The sequence below is a fragment of the Carcharodon carcharias genome, chromosome 36 (genome assembly GCF_017639515.1).
Source record: "Carcharodon carcharias isolate sCarCar2 chromosome 36, sCarCar2.pri, whole genome shotgun sequence".
NCBI lineage: Eukaryota > Metazoa > Chordata > Chondrichthyes > Lamniformes > Lamnidae > Carcharodon > Carcharodon carcharias.
This window is the reverse complement of record NC_054502.1, coordinates 9,946,334-9,969,142: the sequence shown is the minus strand read 5'-3', so window position 1 is coordinate 9,969,142 and position 22,809 is coordinate 9,946,334. Positions and strand designations below refer to the sequence as shown.

The 22,809-nt window shown below is 56.9% G+C and overlaps 1 protein-coding gene across 1 annotated transcript in view; it reads right to left on the bottom strand.

Moving 5' to 3' along the window:
* The window catches only part of LOC121272901 (insulin-like growth factor 1 receptor), a 163,914-nt gene that overhangs the window by 9,796 nt on the left and 131,309 nt on the right, over positions 1-22,809 (bottom strand). The window lies entirely within an intron of this gene.

The following is a 22,809-nucleotide window of genomic DNA, read 5'->3' as shown; positions in this document are numbered from 1 at the left end:
CCCCTACACCCCTCCCTATCTCTGTAACCTCCTCCAGCAAGTTCACTCCTCCCTATTTCTGTAACCTCCTCCTGCCCCTACACCCCTCCCTATCTCTGTAACCTCCTCCAGCCCCTACACCCCTCCTTATCTCTGTAACCACCTCCAGCCCCTAAACACCTTCCTATCTCTGTAACCTCCTCCAGCCCCTTCACTTCTCCCTTTCTCTAACCTCCTCCAAACCCTACACTTCTCCCTATCTCTGTAACCTTCTCCAGCCCCTACACCACTCCCTATCTCCGTAACCTCCTCCAGCCCCTACACCCCTCCCTATCTTTGTAAACTCCACCAGTCCCTACACCCCTCCCTATCTCCGTAACGTTCTCCATCCCGTACACCCCTCCCTATCTTTGTAACCTCCTCCAGCCCCTACAACCCTACCTATATCTGTAACCTCCTCGAGCCCCAACACACCTCCCTATCTCTGTAACCTCCTCCAGCCCCTACACCCCTCCCTATCTCTGTAACCTCCTCCAGCCCCTACACCCCTCCCTATCTCTGTAACCTCCTCCAGCCACTACACCCCTCCCTATCTCTGTAACCTCCTCCAGCCCCTACACTCCTCCCTATCTCTGTAACCACCTCCAGCCCCTACACCCCTCCCTATCTCTGTAACCTCCTCCAGCATCTTCATCCCTCCCTATTTCTGTAATCTCCTCCAGCCCCTACACTCCTCCCTATCTCTAAACTCCTCCAAACCCTACACCCCTCCCTATCTCTGTAACCTCCTCCAGCCCCTACACCCCTCCCTATCTCTGTAACCTCCTCCAGCCCCTACAATCCTCCCTATCTCTGTAACCACCTCCAGCCCCTACACCCCTCCCTATCTCTGTAACCTCCTCCAGCATCTTCACCCCTCCCTATTTCTGTAACCTCCTCCTGCCCCTACACCCCTCCCTATCTCTGTAACCTCCACCAGCCCCTACACCCCTCCTTATCTCTGTAACCACCTCCAGCCCCTAAACCCCTTCCTATCTCTGTAACCTCCTCCAGCCCCTTCACTTCTCCCTTTCTCTAACCTCCTCCAAACCCTACATTTCTCCCTATCTCTGTAACCTTCTCCAGCCCCTACACCACTCCCTATCTCCGTAACCTCCTCCAGCCCCTACACCCCTCCCTATCTTTGTAAACTCCACCAGTCCCTACACCCCTCCCTATCTCCGTAACGTTCTCCATCCCGTACACCCCTCCCTATCTTTGTAACCTCCTCCAGCCCCTACAACCCTACCTATATCTGAAACCTCCTCGAGCCCCAACACACCTCCCTATCTCTGTAACCTCCTCAAGACCCTGCACCCCTCCCTATCTCTCTAAGCTCTTCCAGCCCCTACACCTCTCCTTATCTCTGTAACCTCCTCCAGCCCCGACACCCGTATCTCTGTAATCTCCTCCAACTCCTACACCCCTCCCTTTCTCTGTAACCTCATCCAGCCCCTACACCCCTCCCTATCTCTGTAACCTCCTCCAGCCGCTGCACCCCTCCCTATCTCTGTAACCTCCTCTAGCCCCTACAACCCTCCCTATCTCTGTAACCAACTCCAGCCCCTACACCCCTCCCTATCTCCGTAACGTTCTCCATTCCGTACAACCCTCCCTATCTCTGTAACCTCCTCCAGCCCCTACACCCCTACCTACATCTGTAACCTCCTCCAGCCCCTACACCCCTCCGTATCTCTGTAACATCCTCCAGCCCCTACACCCCTCCCTATCTCTGTAAACTCCTCCAGCACCCACACCCCTCCCTATCTCTGTAACCTCCTCCAGCCCCCACACCACTCCCTCTCTCCGTAACCTCCTCCAGCCCCTACAACCCTCCCTATCTCCGTAACATCCTCCAGCCCCTACACCCCTCCCTATCTCTGTAACCTCCTCCAGCCCCTACACCCCTCCCTATCTCTGTAACCTCCTCCAGCCGCTGCAAGCCTCCCTATCTCTGTAACCTCCTCTAGCCCCTACACCCCTCCCTATCTCTGTAACCAACTCCAGCCCCTACACCCCTTCCTATCTCTGTATCCTCCTCCAGCCCCTTCACTCCTCCCTTTCTCTAACCTCCTCCAAACCCTACACTTCTCCCTCTCTCTGTAACCTTCTCCAGCCACTGTACCCCTCCCTATCTCCATAACCTCCTCCAGCCCCTACACCCCTCCCTATCTCTGTAAACTCCACCAGCGCCTACACCCCTCCCTATCTCCGTAACGTTCCCCATCCCGTACACCCCTCTCTATCTCTGTAACCTCCTCCAGCCCCTACACCCCTACCTATATCTGTAACCTCCTCGAGCCCCAACACAACTCCCTATCTCTGTAACATCCGCAAGACCCTGCACCCCTCCCTATCTCTCTAAGCTCTTCCAGCCCCTACACCTCTCCTTATCTCTGTAACCTCCTACAGCCCCTACACCCGTATCTCTGTAATCTCCTCCAACTCCTACACCCCTCCCTTTCTCTGTAACCTCCTCCAGCCCCTACACCCCTCCCTATCTCCGTTACCTCCTCCAGCCCCTACACCCCTTCCTATCTCTGGAACCTCCTCCAGCCCCTACACCCCTCCCTATCTCTGTAACCTCCTCCAGCCCCCACACCCCTCCCTATCTCCGTAACGTCCTCCAGCCCCTACACCGCTCCCTATCTCTGTAACCTCCTCCAGCCGCTACACCCCTCCCTATCTCTGTAACCTCCTCCAGACCCCACACCCCTCCCTATCTCTGTACCCTCCTCCAGCCCCTACACCCCTCCCTATCTCTGTAACCTCCTCCAGCCCCTACACCCCTCCCTATCTCTGTAACCTCCTCAAGGCCCTACACCCCTCCATATTTCTGAACCCTCCTCCAGCCCCAACACCCCTCCCTATCTCTGTAATCTCCTCCAGCCCCTACACTCCTCCCTATCTCTAACCTCCTCCAAACCCTACACCCCTCCCTTTCTCTGTAACCCCCTCCGGCCCCTACGCCCCTCCCTATCTCTGTAACCTCATCCAGCCCCTACACCCCTCCCTATCTCTGTAACCTCCTCCAGCCCCTACACCCCTCCCTATCTCTGTAACCTCCTCCAGCCCCTACACCCCTCCCTATCTCTGTAAACTCCTCCAGCCCCTACACCCCTCCCTATCTCTGTAACCTCCTCCAGCCCCTACACTCCTCCCTATCTCTGTAACCACTTCCAGCCCATACACCCCTCCCTATCTCTGTAACCTCCTCCAGCATCTTCATCCCTCCCTATTTCTGTAATCTCCTCCAGCCCCTACACTCCCCCCTATCTCTAAACTCCTCCAAACCCTACACCCCTCCCTATCTCTGTAACCCCCTCCGGCCCCTACGCCCCTCCCTATCTCTGTAACCTCATCCAGCCCTACACCCCTCCCTATCTCTGTAACCTCCTCCAGCCCCTACACTCCTCCCTATCTCTGTAACCACCTCCAGCCCCTACACCCCTCCCTATCTCTGTAACCTCCTCCAGCAAGTTCACTCCTCCCTATTTCTGTAACCTCCTCCTGCCCCTACACCCCTCCCTATCTCTGTAACCTCCTCCAGCCCCTACACCCCTCCTTATCTCTGTAACCACCTCCAGCCCCTAAACACCTTCCTATCTCTGTAACCTCCTCCAGCCCCTTCACTTCTCCCTTTCTCTAACCTCCTCCAAACCCTACACTTCTCCCTATCTCTGTAACCTTCTCCAGCCCCTACACCACTCCCTATCTCCGTAACCTCCTCCAGCCCCTACACCCCTCCCTATCTTTGTAAACTCCACCAGTCCCTACACCCCTCCCTATCTCCGTAACGTTCTCCATCCCGTACACCCCTCCCTATCTTTGTAACCTCCTCCAGCCCCTACAACCCTACCTATATCTGTAACCTCCTCGAGCCCCAACACACCTCCCTATCTCTGTAACCTCCTCCAGCCCCTACACCCCTCCCTATCTCTGTAACCTCCTCCAGCCCCTACACCCCTCCCTATCTCTGTAACCTCCTCCAGCCACTACACCCCTCCCTATCTCTGTAACCTCCTCCAGCCCCTACACTCCTCCCTATCTCTGTAACCACCTCCAGCCCCTACACCCCTCCCTATCTCTGTAACCTCCTCCAGCATCTTCATCCCTCCCTATTTCTGTAATCTCCTCCAGCCCCTACACTCCTCCCTATCTCTAAACTCCTCCAAACCCTACACCCCTCCCTATCTCTGTAACCTCCTCCAGCCCCTACACCCCTCCCTATCTCTGTAACCTCCTCCAGCCCCTACAATCCTCCCTATCTCTGTAACCACCTCCAGCCCCTACACCCCTCCCTATCTCTGTAACCTCCTCCAGCATCTTCACCCCTCCCTATTTCTGTAACCTCCTCCTGCCCCTACACCCCTCCCTATCTCTGTAACCTCCACCAGCCCCTACACCCCTCCTTATCTCTGTAACCACCTCCAGCCCCTAAACCCCTTCCTATCTCTGTAACCTCCTCCAGCCCCTTCACTTCTCCCTTTCTCTAACCTCCTCCAAACCCTACATTTCTCCCTATCTCTGTAACCTTCTCCAGCCCCTACACCACTCCCTATCTCCGTAACCTCCTCCAGCCCCTACACCCCTCCCTATCTTTGTAAACTCCACCAGTCCCTACACCCCTCCCTATCTCCGTAACGTTCTCCATCCCGTACACCCCTCCCTATCTTTGTAACCTCCTCCAGCCCCTACAACCCTACCTATATCTGAAACCTCCTCGAGCCCCAACACACCTCCCTATCTCTGTAACCTCCTCAAGACCCTGCACCCCTCCCTATCTCTCTAAGCTCTTCCAGCCCCTACACCTCTCCTTATCTCTGTAACCTCCTCCAGCCCCGACACCCGTATCTCTGTAATCTCCTCCAACTCCTACACCCCTCCCTTTCTCTGTAACCTCATCCAGCCCCTACACCCCTCCCTATCTCTGTAACCTCCTCCAGCCGCTGCACCCCTCCCTATCTCTGTAACCTCCTCTAGCCCCTACAACCCTCCCTATCTCTGTAACCAACTCCAGCCCCTACACCCCTCCCTATCTCCGTAACGTTCTCCATTCCGTACAACCCTCCCTATCTCTGTAACCTCCTCCAGCCCCTACACCCCTACCTACATCTGTAACCTCCTCCAGCCCCTACACCCCTCCGTATCTCTGTAACATCCTCCAGCCCCTACACCCCTCCCTATCTCTGTAAACTCCTCCAGCACCCACACCCCTCCCTATCTCTGTAACCTCCTCCAGCCCCCACACCACTCCCTCTCTCCGTAACCTCCTCCAGCCCCTACAACCCTCCCTATCTCCGTAACATCCTCCAGCCCCTACACCCCTCCCTATCTCTGTAACCTCCTCCAGCCCCTACACCCCTCCCTATCTCTGTAACCTCCTCCAGCCGCTGCAAGCCTCCCTATCTCTGTAACCTCCTCTAGCCCCTACACCCCTCCCTATCTCTGTAACCAACTCCAGCCCCTACACCCCTTCCTATCTCTGTATCCTCCTCCAGCCCCTTCACTCCTCCCTTTCTCTAACCTCCTCCAAACCCTACACTTCTCCCTCTCTCTGTAACCTTCTCCAGCCACTGTACCCCTCCCTATCTCCATAACCTCCTCCAGCCCCTACACCCCTCCCTATCTCTGTAAACTCCACCAGCGCCTACACCCCTCCCTATCTCCGTAACGTTCCCCATCCCGTACACCCCTCTCTATCTCTGTAACCTCCTCCAGCCCCTACACCCCTACCTATATCTGTAACCTCCTCGAGCCCCAACACAACTCCCTATCTCTGTAACATCCGCAAGACCCTGCACCCCTCCCTATCTCTCTAAGCTCTTCCAGCCCCTACACCTCTCCTTATCTCTGTAACCTCCTACAGCCCCTACACCCGTATCTCTGTAATCTCCTCCAACTCCTACACCCCTCCCTTTCTCTGTAACCTCCTCCAGCCCCTACACCCCTCCCTATCTCCGTTACCTCCTCCAGCCCCTACACCCCTTCCTATCTCTGGAACCTCCTCCAGCCCCTACACCCCTCCCTATCTCTGTAACCTCCTCCAGCCCCCACACCCCTCCCTATCTCCGTAACGTCCTCCAGCCCCTACACCGCTCCCTATCTCTGTAACCTCCTCCAGCCGCTACACCCCTCCCTATCTCTGTAACCTCCTCCAGACCCCACACCCCTCCCTATCTCTGTACCCTCCTCCAGCCCCTACACCCCTCCCTATCTCTGTAACCTCCTCCAGCCCCTACACCCCTCCCTATCTCTGTAACCTCCTCAAGGCCCTACACCCCTCCATATTTCTGAACCCTCCTCCAGCCCCAACACCCCTCCCTATCTCTGTAATCTCCTCCAGCCCCTACACTCCTCCCTATCTCTAACCTCCTCCAAACCCTACACCCCTCCCTTTCTCTGTAACCCCCTCCGGCCCCTACGCCCCTCCCTATCTCTGTAACCTCATCCAGCCCCTACACCCCTCCCTATCTCTGTAACCTCCTCCAGCCCCTACACCCCTCCCTATCTCTGTAACCTCCTCCAGCCCCTACACCCCTCCCTATCTCTGTAAACTCCTCCAGCCCCTACACCCCTCCCTATCTCTGTAACCTCCTCCAGCCCCTACACTCCTCCCTATCTCTGTAACCACTTCCAGCCCATACACCCCTCCCTATCTCTGTAACCTCCTCCAGCATCTTCATCCCTCCCTATTTCTGTAATCTCCTCCAGCCCCTACACTCCCCCCTATCTCTAAACTCCTCCAAACCCTACACCCCTCCCTATCTCTGTAACCCCCTCCGGCCCCTACGCCCCTCCCTATCTCTGTAACCTCATCCAGCCCCTACACCCCTCCCTATCTCTGTAACCTCCTCCAGCCCCTACACTCCTCCCTATCTCTGTAACCACCTCCAGCCCCTACACCCCTCCCTATCTCTGTAACCTCCTCCAGCAAGTTCACTCCTCCCTATTTCTGTAACCTCCTCCTGCCCCTACACCCCTCCCTATCTCTGTAACCTCCTCCAGCCCCTACACCCCTCCTTATCTCTGTAACCACCTCCAGCCCCTAAACACCTTCCTATCTCTGTAACCTCCTCCAGCCCCTTCACTTCTCCCTTTCTCTAACCTCCTCCAAACCCTACACTTCTCCCTATCTCTGTAACCTTCTCCAGCCCCTACACCACTCCCTATCTCCGTAACCTCCTCCAGCCCCTACACCCCTCCCTATCTTTGTAAACTCCACCAGTCCCTACACCCCTCCCTATCTCCGTAACGTTCTCCATCCCGTACACCCCTCCCTATCTTTGTAACCTCCTCCAGCCCCTACAACCCTACCTATATCTGTAACCTCCTCGAGCCCCAACACACCTCCCTATCTCTGTAACCTCCTCCAGCCCCTACACCCCTCCCTATCTCTGTAACCTCCTCCAGCCCCTACACCCCTCCCTATCTCTGTAACCTCCTCCAGCCACTACACCCCTCCCTATCTCTGTAACCTCCTCCAGCCCCTACACTCCTCCCTATCTCTGTAACCACCTCCAGCCCCTACACCCCTCCCTATCTCTGTAACCTCCTCCAGCATCTTCATCCCTCCCTATTTCTGTAATCTCCTCCAGCCCCTACACTCCTCCCTATCTCTAAACTCCTCCAAACCCTACACCCCTCCCTATCTCTGTAACCTCCTCCAGCCCCTACACCCCTCCCTATCTCTGTAACCTCCTCCAGCCCCTACAATCCTCCCTATCTCTGTAACCACCTCCAGCCCCTACACCCCTCCCTATCTCTGTAACCTCCTCCAGCATCTTCACCCCTCCCTATTTCTGTAACCTCCTCCTGCCCCTACACCCCTCCCTATCTCTGTAACCTCCACCAGCCCCTACACCCCTCCTTATCTCTGTAACCACCTCCAGCCCCTAAACCCCTTCCTATCTCTGTAACCTCCTCCAGCCCCTTCACTTCTCCCTTTCTCTAACCTCCTCCAAACCCTACATTTCTCCCTATCTCTGTAACCTTCTCCAGCCCCTACACCACTCCCTATCTCCGTAACCTCCTCCAGCCCCTACACCCCTCCCTATCTTTGTAAACTCCACCAGTCCCTACACCCCTCCCTATCTCCGTAACGTTCTCCATCCCGTACACCCCTCCCTATCTTTGTAACCTCCTCCAGCCCCTACAACCCTACCTATATCTGAAACCTCCTCGAGCCCCAACACACCTCCCTATCTCTGTAACCTCCTCAAGACCCTGCACCCCTCCCTATCTCTCTAAGCTCTTCCAGCCCCTACACCTCTCCTTATCTCTGTAACCTCCTCCAGCCCCGACACCCGTATCTCTGTAATCTCCTCCAACTCCTACACCCCTCCCTTTCTCTGTAACCTCCTCCAGCCCCTACACCCCTCCCTATCTCCGTAACCTCCTCCAGTCCCTACACCCGTCCCTATCTCCGTAACCTCCCCCAGCCCCTACACCCCGCCCTATCTCTGTACCCTCCTCCAGCTTCTACAACCCTCCCTATCTCTGTAACCTCCTCCAGCCCCTACAAACCCTCCCTATCTCTGTAACCTCCTCGAGCCCCGACACCCCTCCCTATTTCTGTAACCTCCTCCAGCCCCAACACTCCTCCCTATCTCTAACCTCCTCCAAACCCTACACCCCTCCCTATCTCTGTAACCCCCTCCAGCCCCTACACCCCCCCTATCTCTGTAACCTCCTCCAGCCCCTACACCCCTCCCTATCTCTGTAACCTCCTCCAGCCCCTACGCCCCTCCCTATCTCTGTAACCTCCTCCAGCCCCTACACCCCTACCTATATCTGTAACCTCCTCGAGCCCCAACACACCTCCCTATCTCTGTAACCTCCTCAACACCCTGCACCCCTCTCTATCTCTCTAAGCTCTTCCAGCCCCTACACCTCTCCTTATCTCTGTAACCTCCTCCAGCCCCTACACCCCTCCCTATCTCTGTAACCTCCTCCAGCTCCTACACCCCTCCCTATCTCTGTAACCTCCTCCAGACCCTACACCCCTCCCTATCTCTGTAACCTCCTCCAACCCCTACACCCCTCCCTATCTCTGTAACCTGCTCCAGCCCCTACACCCCTCCCTATCTCTGTAACCTCCTCTAGCATCTTCACCCCTCCCTATCTCTGTAACATCCTCCAGCCCCTACACCCCTCCCTATCTCTGTAACCACCTCTTGCCCCGAAACCCCTTCCTATTCTGTAACCTCCTCCAGCCCCTTCACACCTCCCTTTCTCTAACCTCCTCTAAACCCTACACTTCTCCCTATCTCTGTAACCTTCTCCAGCCCCTACACCCCTCCCTATCTCCGTAACCTCCACCAGCCCCTACACCCCTCCCTATCTCCTTAACGTTCTCCATTCCGTACACCCCTCCCTATCTCTGTAACCTCCTCCTGCCCCTACACCCCTCCCTATCTCTGTAACCTCCACCAGCCCCTACACCCCTCCTTATCTCTGTAACCACCTCCAGCCCCTAAACCCCTTCCTATCTCTGTAACCTCCTCAACACCCTGCACCCCTCTCTATCTCTCTAAGCTCTTCCAGCCCCTACACCTCTCCTTATCTCTGTAACCTCCTCCAGCCCCTACACCCCTCCTTATCTCTGTAACCACCTCCAGCCCCTAAACCCCTTCCTATCTCTGTAACCTCCTCCAGCCCCTTCACTTCTCCCTTTCTCTAACCTCCTCCAAACCCTACATTTCTCCCTATCTCTGTAAACTTCTCCAGCCCCTACACCACTCCCTATCTCCGTAACCTCCTCCAGCCCCTACACCCCTCCCTATCTTTGTAAACTCCACCAGTCCCTACACCCCTCCCTATCTCCGTAACGTTCTCCATCCCGTACACCCCTCCCTATCTTTGTAACCTCCTCCAGCCCCTACAACCCTACCTATATCTGAAACCTCCTCGAGCCCCAACACACCTCCCTATCTCTGTAACCTCCTCAAGGCCCTGCACCCCTCCCTATCTCTCTAAGCTCTTCCAGCCCCTACACCTCTCCTTATCTCTGTAACCTCCTCCAGCCCCTACACCCGTATCTCTGTAATCTCCTCCAACTCCTACACCCCTCCCTTTCTCTGTAACCTCCTCCAGCCCCTACACCCCTCCCTATCTCCGTAACCTCCTCCAGTCCCTACACCCGTCCCTATCTCCGTAACCTCCCCCAGCCCCTACACCCCGCCCTATCTCTGTACCCTCCTCCAGCTTCTACAACCCTCCCTATCTCTGTAACCTCCTCCAGCCCCTACACCCCTCCCTATCTCTGTAACCTCCTCGAGCCCCGACACCCCTCCCTATTTCTGTAACCTCCTCCAGCCCCAACACTCCTCCCTATCTCTAACCTCCTCCAAACCCTACACCCCTCCCTATCTCTGTAACCCCCTCCAGCCCCTACACCCCCCCCTATCTCTGTAACCTCCTCCAGCCCCTACACCCCTCCCTATCTCTGTAACCTCCTCCAGCCCCTACGCCCCTCCCTATCTCTGTAACCTCCTCCAGCCCCTACACCCCTACCTATATCTGTAACCTCCTCGAGCCCCAACACACCTCCCTATCTCTGTAACCTCCTCAACACCCTGCACCCCTCTATATCTCTCTAAGCTCTTCCAGCCCCTACACCTCTCCTTATCTCTGTAACCTCCTCCAGCCCCTACACCCCTCCCTATCTCTGTAACCTCATCCAGCTCCTACACCCCTCCCTATCTCTGTAACCTCCTCCAGACCCTACACCCCTCCCTATCTCTGTAACCTCCTCCAACCCCTACACCCCTCCCTATCTCTGTAACCTGCTCCAGCCCCTACACCCCTCCCTATCTCTGTAACCTCCTCTAGCATCTTCACCCCTCCCTATCTCTGTAACATCCTCCAGCCCCTACACCCCTCCCTATCTCTGTAACCACCTCTTGCCCCGAAACCCCTTCCTATTCTGTAACCTCCTCCAGCCCCTTCACACCTCCCTTTCTCTAACCTCCTCTAAACCCTACACTTCTCCCTATCTCTGTAACCTTCTCCAGCCCCTACACCCCTCCCTATCTCTATCCTGCTCCAAACTCTACACCCCTCCGTATCTCTGTAACATCCTCCAGCCCCTACACCCCTCCCTATCTCTGTAAACTCCTCCAGCTCCCACACCCCTCCCTATCTCTGTAAACTCCTCCAGCCCGCACACCCCTCCCTATCTCCGTAACCTCCTCCAGCCCCTACACCCCTCCCTATCTCCGTAACCTCCTCCAGCCCCTACACCCCTCCCTATCTCTGTAACCTCCTCCAGCCCCTACACCCCTCCCTATCTCTAACCACCTCCAGCCCCTAAACCCCTTCCTATCTCTGTAACCTCCTCCAGCACCTACACCCCTCCCTATCTCTGTAACCTCCTCCAGCCCCTACACCCCTCCCTATCTCTGTAACCTCCTCCAGCCCCTTCAATTCTCCCTTTGTCTAACCTCCTCCAAACCCTACACTTCTCCCTATCTCTGTAACATTCTCCAGCATCTTCACCCCTCCCTATTTCTGTAACCTCCTCCTGCCCCTACACCCCTCCCTATCCCTGTAACCTCCACCAGCCCCTACACCCCTCCTTATCTCTGTAACCACCTCCAGCCCCTAAACCCCTTCCTATCTCTGTAACCTCCTCCAGCCCCTTCACTTCTCCCTTTCTCTAACCTCCTCCAAACCCTACAATTCTCCCTATCTCTGTAACCTTCTCCAGCCCCTACACCACTCCCTATCTCCGTAACCTCCTCCAGCCCCTACACCCCTCCCTATCTTTGTAAACTCCACCAGTCCCTACACCCCTCCCTATCTCCGTAACGTTCTCCATCCCGTACACCCCTCCCTATCTTTGTAACCTCCTCCAGCCCCTACAACCCTACCTATATCTGAAACCTCCTCGAGCCCCAACACACCTCCCTATCTCTGTAACCTCCTCAAGACCCTGCACCCCTCCCTATCTCTCTAAGCTCTTCCAGCCCCTACACCTCTCCTTATCTCTGTAACCTCCTCCAGCCCCTACACCCGTATCTCTGTAATCTCCTCCAACTCCTACACCCCTCCCTTTCTCTGTAACCTCCTCCAGCCCCTACACCCCTCCCTATCTCCGTAACCTCCTCCAGTCCCTACACCTCTCCCTATCTCCGTAACCTCCTCCAGCCCCTACACCCCGCCCTATCTCTGTAACCTCCTCCAGCCCCACACCCCTCCCTATCTCTGTAACCTCCTCCAGCCCCCACACCCCTCCCTATCTCCGTAACCTCCTCCAGCCCCTACACCGATCCCTATCTCTGTAACCTCCACCAGCCCCTACACCCCTCCCTATCTCTGTACCCTCCTCCAGCCCCCACACCCCTCCCTAACTCTGTACCCTCCTCCAGCCCCTACACCCCTCCCTATCTCTGTAACCTCCTCCAGCCCCTACACCCCTCCCTATCTCTGTAACCTCCTCCAGCCCGTACACCCCTCCCTATCTCTAACCACCTCCGGCCCCTAAACCCCTTCCTATCTCTGTAACCTCCTCCAGCACCTACACCCCTCCCTATCTCTGTAACCTCCTCCAGCCCCTACACCCCTCCCTATCTCTGTAACCTCCTCCAGCCCCTTCACTTCTCCCTTTCTCTAACCTCCTCCAAACCCTACACTTCTCCCTATGTCTGTAACATTCTCCAGCCCCTACACCCCTCCCTATCTCCCTAACCTCCTCCAGCCCCTACACCCCTCCCTATCTTTGTAAACTCCACCAGTCCCTACACCCATCCCTATCTCCGTAACGTTCTCCATCCCGTACACCCCTCCCTATCTTTGTAACCTCCTCCAGCCCCTACAACCCTACCTATATCTGTAACCTCCTCGAGCCCCAACACAACTCCCTATCTCTGTAACCTCCTCAAGACCCTGCACCCCTCCCTATCTCTGTAACCTCTTCCAGCCCCTACACCTCTCCTTATCTCTGTAACCTCCTCCAGCCCCTACACCCGTATCTCTGTAATCTCCTCCAACTCCTACACCCCTCCCTTTCTCTGTAACCTCCTCCAGCCCCTACACCCCTCCCTATCTCCGTAACCTCCTCCAGTCCCTACACCCCTCCCTATCTCCGTAACCTCCTCCAGCCCCTACACCCCGCCCTATCTCTGTAACCTCCTCCAGCCCCACACCCCTCCCTATCTCTGTAACCTCCTCCAGCCCCCACACCCCTCCCTATCTCCGTAACCTCCTCCAGCCCCTACACCGATCCCTATCTCTGTAACCTCCACCAGCCCCTACACCCCTCCCTATCTCTGTACCCTCCTCCAGCCCCCACACCCCTCCCTAACTCTGTACCCTCCTCCAGCCCCTGCACCCCTCCCTATCTCTGTAACCTCCTCCAGCCCCTACACCCCTCCCTATCTCTGTAACCTCCTCCAGCCCCTACACCCCTCCCTATCTCTGTAACCTCCTCCAGCCCCTACACTCCTCCCTATCTCTGTAACCACCTCCAGCCCCTACACCCCTCCCTATCTCTGTAACCTCCTCCAGCATCTTCATCCCTCCCTATTTCTGTAATCTCCTCCAGCCCCTACACTCCTCCCTATCTCTGTACCCTCCTCCAGCCCCCACACCCCTCCCTAACTCTGTACCCTCCTCCAGCCCCTGCACCCCTCCCTATCTCCGTAACCTCCTCCAGCCCCTACACCGATCCCTATCTCTGTAACCTCCACCAGCCCCTACACCCCTCCCTATCTCTGTACCCTCCTCCAGCCCCCACACCCCTCCCTAACTCTGTACCCTCCTCCAGCCCCTGCACCCCTCCCTATCTCCGTAACCTCCTCCAGCCCCTACACCGATCCCTATCTCTGTAACCTCCACCAGCCCCTACACCCCTCCCTATCTCTGTACCCTCCTCCAGCCCCCACACCCCTCCCTAACTCTGTACCCTCCTCCAGCCCCTGCACCCCTCCCTATCTCTGTAACCTCCTCCAGCCCCTACACTCCTCCCTATTTCTGTAATCTCCTCCAGCCCCTACACTCCTCCCTATCTCTAAACTCCTCCAAACCCTACACCCCTCCCTATCTCTGTAACCCCCTCCGGCCCCTACGCCCCTCCGTATCTCTGTAACCTCATCCAGCCCCTACACCCCTCCCTATCTCTGTAACCTCCTCCAGCCCCTACACCCCTCCCTATCTCTGTAACCTCCTCCAGCCCCTACACCCCTCCCTATCTCTGTAACCTCCTCCAGCCCCTACACCCCTCCCTATCTCTGTAACCTCCTCCAGCCCCTACAATCCTCCCTATCTCTGTAACCACCTCCAGCCCCTACACCCCTCCCTATCTCTGTAACCTCCTCCAGCATCTTCACCCCTCCCTATTTCTGTAACCTCCTCCTGCCCCTACACCCCTCCCTATCCCTGTAACCTCCACCAGCCCCTACACCCCTCCTTATCTCTGTAACCACCTCCAGCCCCTAAACCCCTTCCTATCTCTGTAACCTCCTCCAGCCCCTTCACTTCTCCCTTTCTCTAACCTCCTCCAAACCCTACAATTCTCCCTATCTCTGTAACCTTCTCCAGCCCCTACACCACTCCCTATCTCCGTAACCTCCTCCAGCCCCTACACCCCTCCCTATCTTTGTAAACTCCACCAGTCCCTACACCCCTCCCTATCTCCGTAACGTTCTCCATCCCGTACACCCCTCCCTATCTTTGTAACCTCCTCCAGCCCCTACAACCCTACCTATATCTGAAACCTCCTCGAGCCCCAACACACCTCCCTATCTCTGTAACCTCCTCAAGACCCTGCACCCCTCCCTATCTCTCTAAGCTCTTCCAGCCCCTACACCTCTCCTTATCTCTGTAACCTCCTCCAGCCCCTACACCCGTATCTCTGTAATCTCCTCCAACTCATACACCCCTCCCTTTCTCTGTAACCTCCTCCAGCCCCTACACCCCTCCCTATCTCCGTAACCTCCTCCAGTCCCTACACCCCTCCCTATCTCCGTAACCTCCTCCAGCCCCTACACCCCGCCCTATCTCTGTAACCTCCTCCAGCCCCACACCCCTCCCTATCTCTGTAACCTCCTCCAGCCCCCACACCCCTCCCTATCTCCGTAACCTCCTCCAGCCCCTACACCGATCCCTATCTCTGTAACCTCCACCAGCCCCTACACCCCTCCCTATCTCTGTAACCTCCACCAGCCCCTACACCCCTCCCTATTTCTGTAACCTCCTCCAGCCCCTACACTCCTCCCTATCTCTAACCTCCTCCAAACCCTACACCCCTCCCTATCTCTGTAACCTCCTCCAGCCCCTACACCCCTCCCTATCTCTGTAACCTCATCCAGCCCCTACACTCCTCCCTATCTCTGTAACCACCTCCAGCCCCTACACCCCTCCCTATCTCTGTAACCTCCTCCAGCATCTTCACCCCTCCCTATTTCTGTAACCTCCTCCAGCCCCTACACCCCTCCCTATCTCTGTAACCTCCTCCAGCCGCTGCACCCCTCCCTTTCTCCGTAACCTCCTCCAGCCCCTACACCCCTCCCTATCTCTGTAACCTCCTCCAGCCCCTACACCCCTCCCTATCTCTGTAACCTCCTCCAGCCGCTGCACCCCTCCCTATCTCTGTAACCTCCTCTAGCCCCTACACCCCTCCCTATCTCTGTAAACTCCTCCAGCTCCCACACCCCTCCCTATCTCTGTAAACTCCTCCAGCCCCTTCACTTCTCCCTTTCTCTAACCTCCTCCAAACCCTACAATTCTCCCTATCTCTGTAACCTTCTGCAGCCCCTACACCACTCCCTATCTCCGTAACCTCCTCCAGCCCCTACACCCCTCCCTATCTTTGTAAACTCCACCAGTCCCTACACCCCTCCCTATCTCCGTAACGTTCTCCATCCCGTACACCCCTCCCTATCTTTGTAACCTCCTCCAGCCCCTACAACCCTACCTATATCTGAAACCTCCTCGAGCCCCAACACACCTCCCTATCTCTGTAACCTCCTCAAGACCCTGCACCCCTCCCTATCTCTCTAAGCTCTTCCAGCCCCTACACCTCTCCTTATCTCTGTAACCTCCTCCAGCCCCTACACCCGTATCTCTGTAATCTCCTCCAACTCCTACACCCCTCCCTTTCTCTGTAACCTCCTCCAGTCCCTACACCCCTCCCTATCTCCGTAACCTCCTCCAGCCCCTACACCCCGCCCTATCTCTGTAACCTCCTCCAGCCCCAATCCCCTCCCTATCTCTGTAACCTCCTCCAGCCCCCACACCCCTCCCTATCTCCGTAACCTCCTCCAGCCCCTACACCCCTCCCTATCTCTGTAACCTCCTCCAGCCCCTACACCCCTCCCTATCTCTGTAACCTCCACCAGCCCCTACACCCCTCCCTATCTCTGTACCCTCCTCCAGCCCCCACACCCCTCCCTAACTCTGTACCCTCCTCCAGCCCCTACACCCCTCCCTATCTCTGTAACCTCCTCCAGCCCCTACACCCCTCCCTATCTCTGTAACCTCCTCGAGCCCCTACACCCCTCCCTATTTCTGTAACCTCCTCCAGCCCCTACACTCCTCCCTATCTCTAACCTCCTCCAAACCCTACACCCCTCCCTATCTCTGTAACCTCCTCCAGCCCCTACACCCCTCCCTATCTCTTTAACCTCATCCAGCCCCTACACTCCTCCCTATCTCTGTAACCACCTCCAGCCCCTACACCCCTCCCTATCTCTGTAACCTCCTCCAGCATCTTCACCCCTCCCTATTTCTGTAACCTCCTCCAGCCCCTACACCCCTCCCTATCTCTGTAACCTCCTCCAGCCGCTGCACCCCTCCCTTTCTCCGTAACCTCCTCCAGCCCCTACACCCCTCCCTATCTCTGTAACCTCCTCCAGCCCCTACACCCCTCCCTATCTCTGTAACCTCCTCCAGCCGCTGCACCCCTCCCTATCTCTGTAACCTCCTCTAGCCCCTACACCCGTCCCTATCTCTGTAAACTCCTCCAGCTCCCACACCCCTCCCTATCTCTGTAAACTCCTCCAGCCCCCACACCCCTCCCTATCTCCGTAACCTCCTCCAGCCCCTACACCCCTCCCTATCTCTGTAACCTCCTCCAGCATCTTCACCCCTCCCTATTTCTGTAACCTCCTCCAGCCCCTACACCCCTCCCTATCTCTGTAACCTCCTCCAGCCGCTGCACCCCTCCCTTTCTCCGTAACCTCCTCCAGCCCCTACACCCCTCCCTATCTCTGTAACCTCCTCCAGCCCCTACACCCCTCCCTATCTCTGTAACCTCCTCCAGCCGCTGCACCCCTCCCTATCTCTGTAACCTCCTCTAGCCCCTACACCCCTCCCTATCTCTGTAAACTCCTCCAGCTCCCACACCCCTCCCTATCTCTGTAAACTCCTCCAGCCCCCACACCCCTCCCTATCTCCGTAACCTCCTCCAGCCCCTACACCCCTCCCTATCTCTGTAACCTCCTCCAGCCCTTACACCCCTCCCTATCTCTGTAACCTCCTCCAGCCGCTGCACCCCTCCCTTTCTCTGTAACCTCCTCCAGCCCCTACACCCCTCCCTATCTCTGTAACCTCCTCCAGCCCCTACACCCCTCCCTATCTCTGTAACCTCCTCCAGCCGCTGCACCCCTCCCTATCTCTGTAACCTCCTCTAGCCCCTACACCCCTCCCTATCTCTGTAAACTCCTCCAGCTCCCACACCCCTCCCTATCTCTGTAAACTCCTCCAGCCCCCACACCCCTCCCTATCTCCGTAACCTCCTCCAGCCCCTACACCCCTCCCTATCTCTGTAACCTCCTCCAGCCCCTACACCCCTACCTATATCTGTAACCTCTTCGAGCCCCAACACACCTCCCTATCTCTGTAACCTCCTCAAGACCCTGCACCCCTCCCTATCTCTCTAAGCTCTTCTAGCCCCTACACCTCTCCTTATCTCTGTAACCTCCTCCAGCCCCTACACCCGTATCTCTGTAATCTCCTCCAACTCCTACACCCCTCCCTTTCTCTGTAACCTCCTCCAGCCCCTACACCCCTCCCTATCTCCGTAACCTCCTCCAGTCCCTACACCCCTCCCTATCTCCGTAACCTGCTCCAGCCCCTACACCCCTCCCTATCTCTGTAACCTCCTCCAGCCCCTACACCCCTCCCTATCTCTGTAACCTCCTCCAGCCCCCACACCCCTCCCTATCTCCGTAACCTCCTCCAACCCCTACACCGCTCCCTATCTCCGTAACCTCCTCCAGCCCCTACACCCCTCCCTATCTCTGTAACCTCCTCCAGCTCCTACACCCCTCCCTATCTCTGTAACCTCCTCCAGCCTCTACACCCCTCCCTATCTCCGTAACCTCCTCCAACCCCTACACACCTCCCTATCTCTGTAACCTCCTCCAGCCCCCACACCCCTTCCTATCTCTGTAACCTCCTCCAGCTTCTACACCCCTCCCTATCTCTGTAACCTCCTCCAGCCCCTACACCCCTCCCTATCTCTGTAACCACCTCCAGCCCCTAAACCCCTTCCTATCTCTGTAACCTCCTCCAGCCCCTTCACTCCTCCCTTTCTCTAACCTCCTCCAAACCCTGCACCCCTCCCTATCTCTGTATCCTCCTCCAGCCCCTACACCCCTCCCTATCTCTGTAACCTCCTCCAGCCCCCACACCCCTCCCTATCTCTGTAACCTCCTCCAGCCCCTACACCCCTCCCTATCTTTGTAACCTCCTCCAGCCCCTACACCCCTCCCTATTTCTGTAACCTCCTCCAGCCCCTACACCCCTTCCTATCTCTGTAACCTCCTCCAGCCCCTACACCCCTCCCTATCTTTGTAACCTCCTCCAGCCCCTACACCCCTCCCTATTTCTGTAACCTCCTCCAGCCCCTACACCCCTTCCTATCTCTGTAACCTCCTCCAGCCCCTACACCCCTCCCTATCTCTGTAACCTCCTCCAGCCCCTACACCCCTCCCTATCTTTGGAACCTCCTCCAGCCCCTACACCCCTCCCTATCTTTGTAACCTCCTCCAGCCCTTACACCCCTCCCTATCTCTGTAACCTCCTCCAGCCCCTACACCCCTCCTTATCTCTGTAACCTCCTCCAGCCCCTACACCCCTCCCTATCTCTGTAACCTCCTCCAGCCCCTACACCCTCCCCATCTCTGTAACCTTCTCCAGCCCCTACACCCCGCCCTATCTCTGTAACCTCCTCCAGCCCCTACACCCCTCCTTATCTCTGTAACCTCCTCCAGCCCCTACACCCCTCCCTATCTCTGTAACCTCCTCCAGCCCCTACACCCTCCCCATCTCTGTAACCTTCTCCAGCCCCTACACCCCTCCCTATCTCTGTAACCTCCTCCAGCCCCTACACCCCTCCCTATCTCTGTAATCTCCTCCAGCCCCTACACCCCTCCCTATCTCTGTAACCTCCTCCAGCCCCTACACCCTCCCCATCTCTGTAACCTTCTCCAGCCCCTACACCCCTCCCTATCTCTGTAACCTCCTCCAGCCCCTACACCCTCCCCATCTCTGTAACCTTCTCCAGCCCCTACACCCATCGCTCCACCATTGGCGGCTGTGCCTTCAGCTGCCTGGGGGAGGCCCTGAGCTCCTGAATTCCCTCCCTAACCCTCTCCGCCCTTCTCTCTCTCCCCTCTTTAAGATGCTCCTTAAAACCGACCTCTTTGACTAACCTTTCGTCACCTCTCCCTAATATCTCCTCATGTGTCTCGCTGCCTAGTAAACATAGAAAATAGGAGCAGGAGGAGGCCATTCGGCCCTTTGAGACTGCTCCACCATTCAATATGATCATGGCTGATCCTCTACCTCAACACCGTACTCCCGCTCTCTCCCAATGCCCTTTGACGCCTTCAGAGTCTAGAAACCTAGCTACTTCTTTCTTTAATATATTCAGTCACTTGACCTCCACAGCCTCTGTGGTAGAGAATTCCACAGGTTCACCACCCTCTGAGTGAAGGAGCTTCTCCTCATCTCAGTCCTCAATGGTCTACCCCGTATCCTGAGACTGACCCCTTGTTCTAGACCCCCCAGCCAGTGGAAACATCATCCCTGCATCCAGTCTGTCCAGCCCTGTCAGAATTTTATATGTTTCAATGAGATCCCCTCTCATTCTTCTAAACTCCAGTGAATACAGGGCCTAGTCAGCCCAATCTCTCCTCATACGACAAACCTGCCATCCCCAGGAATCAGTCTGGTGAACCTTCGCTGCTCTCCCTCTATAGCAAGTATATCCTTTCTTAGGTAAGGAGACCAGAACTGCACACCATACTCCAGGTGTGGTCTCACCAAGGCCCTGTACAGCTGCAGTAAGACATCCTTGCTCCTATACTCAAGTCCTCTCACAATGAAGGCCAACACACCATTTGCCTTCTTAACTGCTTGCTGTACTTGCATGCTTGCTTTCAGTGATTGGTGTACAAGGACACCCAGGTCCCTTTGTACATCAACATTTCTCAATCTATCATCATTTAAATAATACACTGCCATTCTGTATTTCCTATTGAAGTGGATAACTTCATGTTTATCCATGTTATGTTGCACCTGCCATGCATTTTCCCACTCACTCAACCTGTCTAAACAGCCATGAAGCCTCTTAACATCCTCCTCACCACTCACATTCTAGTTTTGTGTCGTCAGCAAACTTGGAAATATTACATTTGGTTCCCTCACTCAAACCATTGATACACATATTGTGACTATCACGCAGATAACTGCTCCTGTGAAGCATTTCGGGATGTTTTACTATGTTGTAGGTGCTATATAAATGCAGGTTATTGATGTCTTTTTTCATGAACAGGTGACTTTGGGCCTGTGGTTGTCAAAGCTGTCCACAAGAGGGTTTCTTCACCACGTGTCCTGGCCTGTTCTGGACTGATGGACACTCGTTACTGTGATTAATCAACTGCTTATTACTATAGAGAATCCACAGCACAGAAACAGGCCATTCGGCCCCTCTGCTCCGTGCTGGTGTTTCTGCTTCACACGAGCCTCCTCCCACCCCCCTCTTCACCTCCCCCCATCACCATATCCTTCCAGTCTTTTCTCCCTCGTGTGTTTATCCAGCTTCCCCTCCCCCACTAACAATCCATCTCCGCGATTCACCTTGACCACTCCCCGTGGGAGCGAGTCCCACATTCTCCCCACTCCCCGTGGGAGCGAGTCCCACATTCTCCCCACTCCCTGTGGGAGCGAGTCCCACATTCTCCCCACTCCCCGTGGGGGCGAGTCCCACATTCTCCCCACTCCCCGTGGGAGCGAGTCCCACATTCTCCCCACTCCCTGTGGGAGCGAGTCCCACGTTCTCCCCACTCCCCGCGGGAGCGAGTCCCACATTCTCCCCACTCCCTGTGAGAGCGAGTCCCACATTCTCCCCACTCCCCGCGGGAGCGAGTCCCACATTCTCCCCACTCCCCGTGGGAGCGAGTCCCACATTCTCCCCACTCCCCGTGGGAGCGAGTCCCACATTCTCCCCACTCCCCGCGGGAGCGAGTCCCACATTCTCCCCACTCCCCGTGGGAGCGAGTCCCACATTCTCCCCACTCCCCGTGGGAGCGAGTCCCACATTCTCCCCACTCCCCGTGGGAGCGAGTCCCACATTCTCCCCACTCCCCGTGGGAGCGAGTCCCACATTCTCCCCGCGGGAGCGAGTCCCACATTCTCCCCACTCCCCGTGGGAGCGAGTCCCACATTCTCCCCGTGGGAGCGAGTCCCACATTCTCCCCACTCCCCGTGGGAGCGAGTCCCACATTCTCCCCACTCCCCGTGGGAGCGAGTCCCACATTCTCCCCGCGGGAGCGAGTCCCACATTCTCCCCACTCCCCGTGGGAGCGAGTCCCACATTCTCCCCACTCCCCACGGGAGCGAGTCCCACATTCTCCCCACTCCCCGTGGGAGCGAGTCCCACATTCTCCCCACTCCCCGTGGGAGCGAGTCCCACATTCTCCCCACTCCCCGTGGGAGCGAGTCCCACATTCTCCCCACTCCCCGTGGGACCGAGTCCCACATTCTCCCCACTCCCTGTGGGAGCGAGTCCCACATTCTCCCCACTCCCCGTGGGAGCGAGTCCCACATTCTCCCCACTCCCCGTGGGAACGAGTCCCATGTTCTCCCCACTCCCCGTGGGAGCGAGTCCCACATTCTCCCCACTCCCCGTGGGAGCGAGTCCCACATTCTCCCCACTCCCCGTGGGAGCGAGTCCCACATTCTCCCCACTCCCCGTGGGAGTGAGTCCCACATTCTCCCCACTCCCTGTGAGAGCGAGTCCCACATTCTCCCCACTCCCCGTGGGAGCGAGTCCCACATTCTCCCCACTCCCCGTGGGAGCGAGTCCCACATTCTCCCCACTCCCCGTGGGAGCGAGTCCCACATTCTCCCCACTTCCCGCGGGAGCGAGTCCCACATTCTCCCCACTCCCCGCGGGAGCGAGTCCCACATTCTCCCCACTCCCCGTGGGAGCGAGTCCCACATTCTCCCCACTCCCCGTGGGGGCGAGTCCCACATTCTCCCCACTCCCCGTGGGAGTGAGTCCCACATTCTCCCCACTCCCCGTGGGAGTGAGTCCCACATTCTCCCTGCTCCCCGCGGGAGCGAGTCCCACATTCTCCCCACTCCCTGTGAGAGCGAGTCCCACATTCTCCCCACTCCCCGTGGGAGCGAGTCCCACATTCTCCCCTCTCCCCGCGGGAGCGAGTCCCACATTCTCCCCACTCCCCGTGGGAGCGAGTCCCACATTCTCCCCACTCCCCGCGGGAGCGAGTCCCACATTCTCCCCACTCCCGGTGGGAGCGAGTCCCACATTCTCCCCAC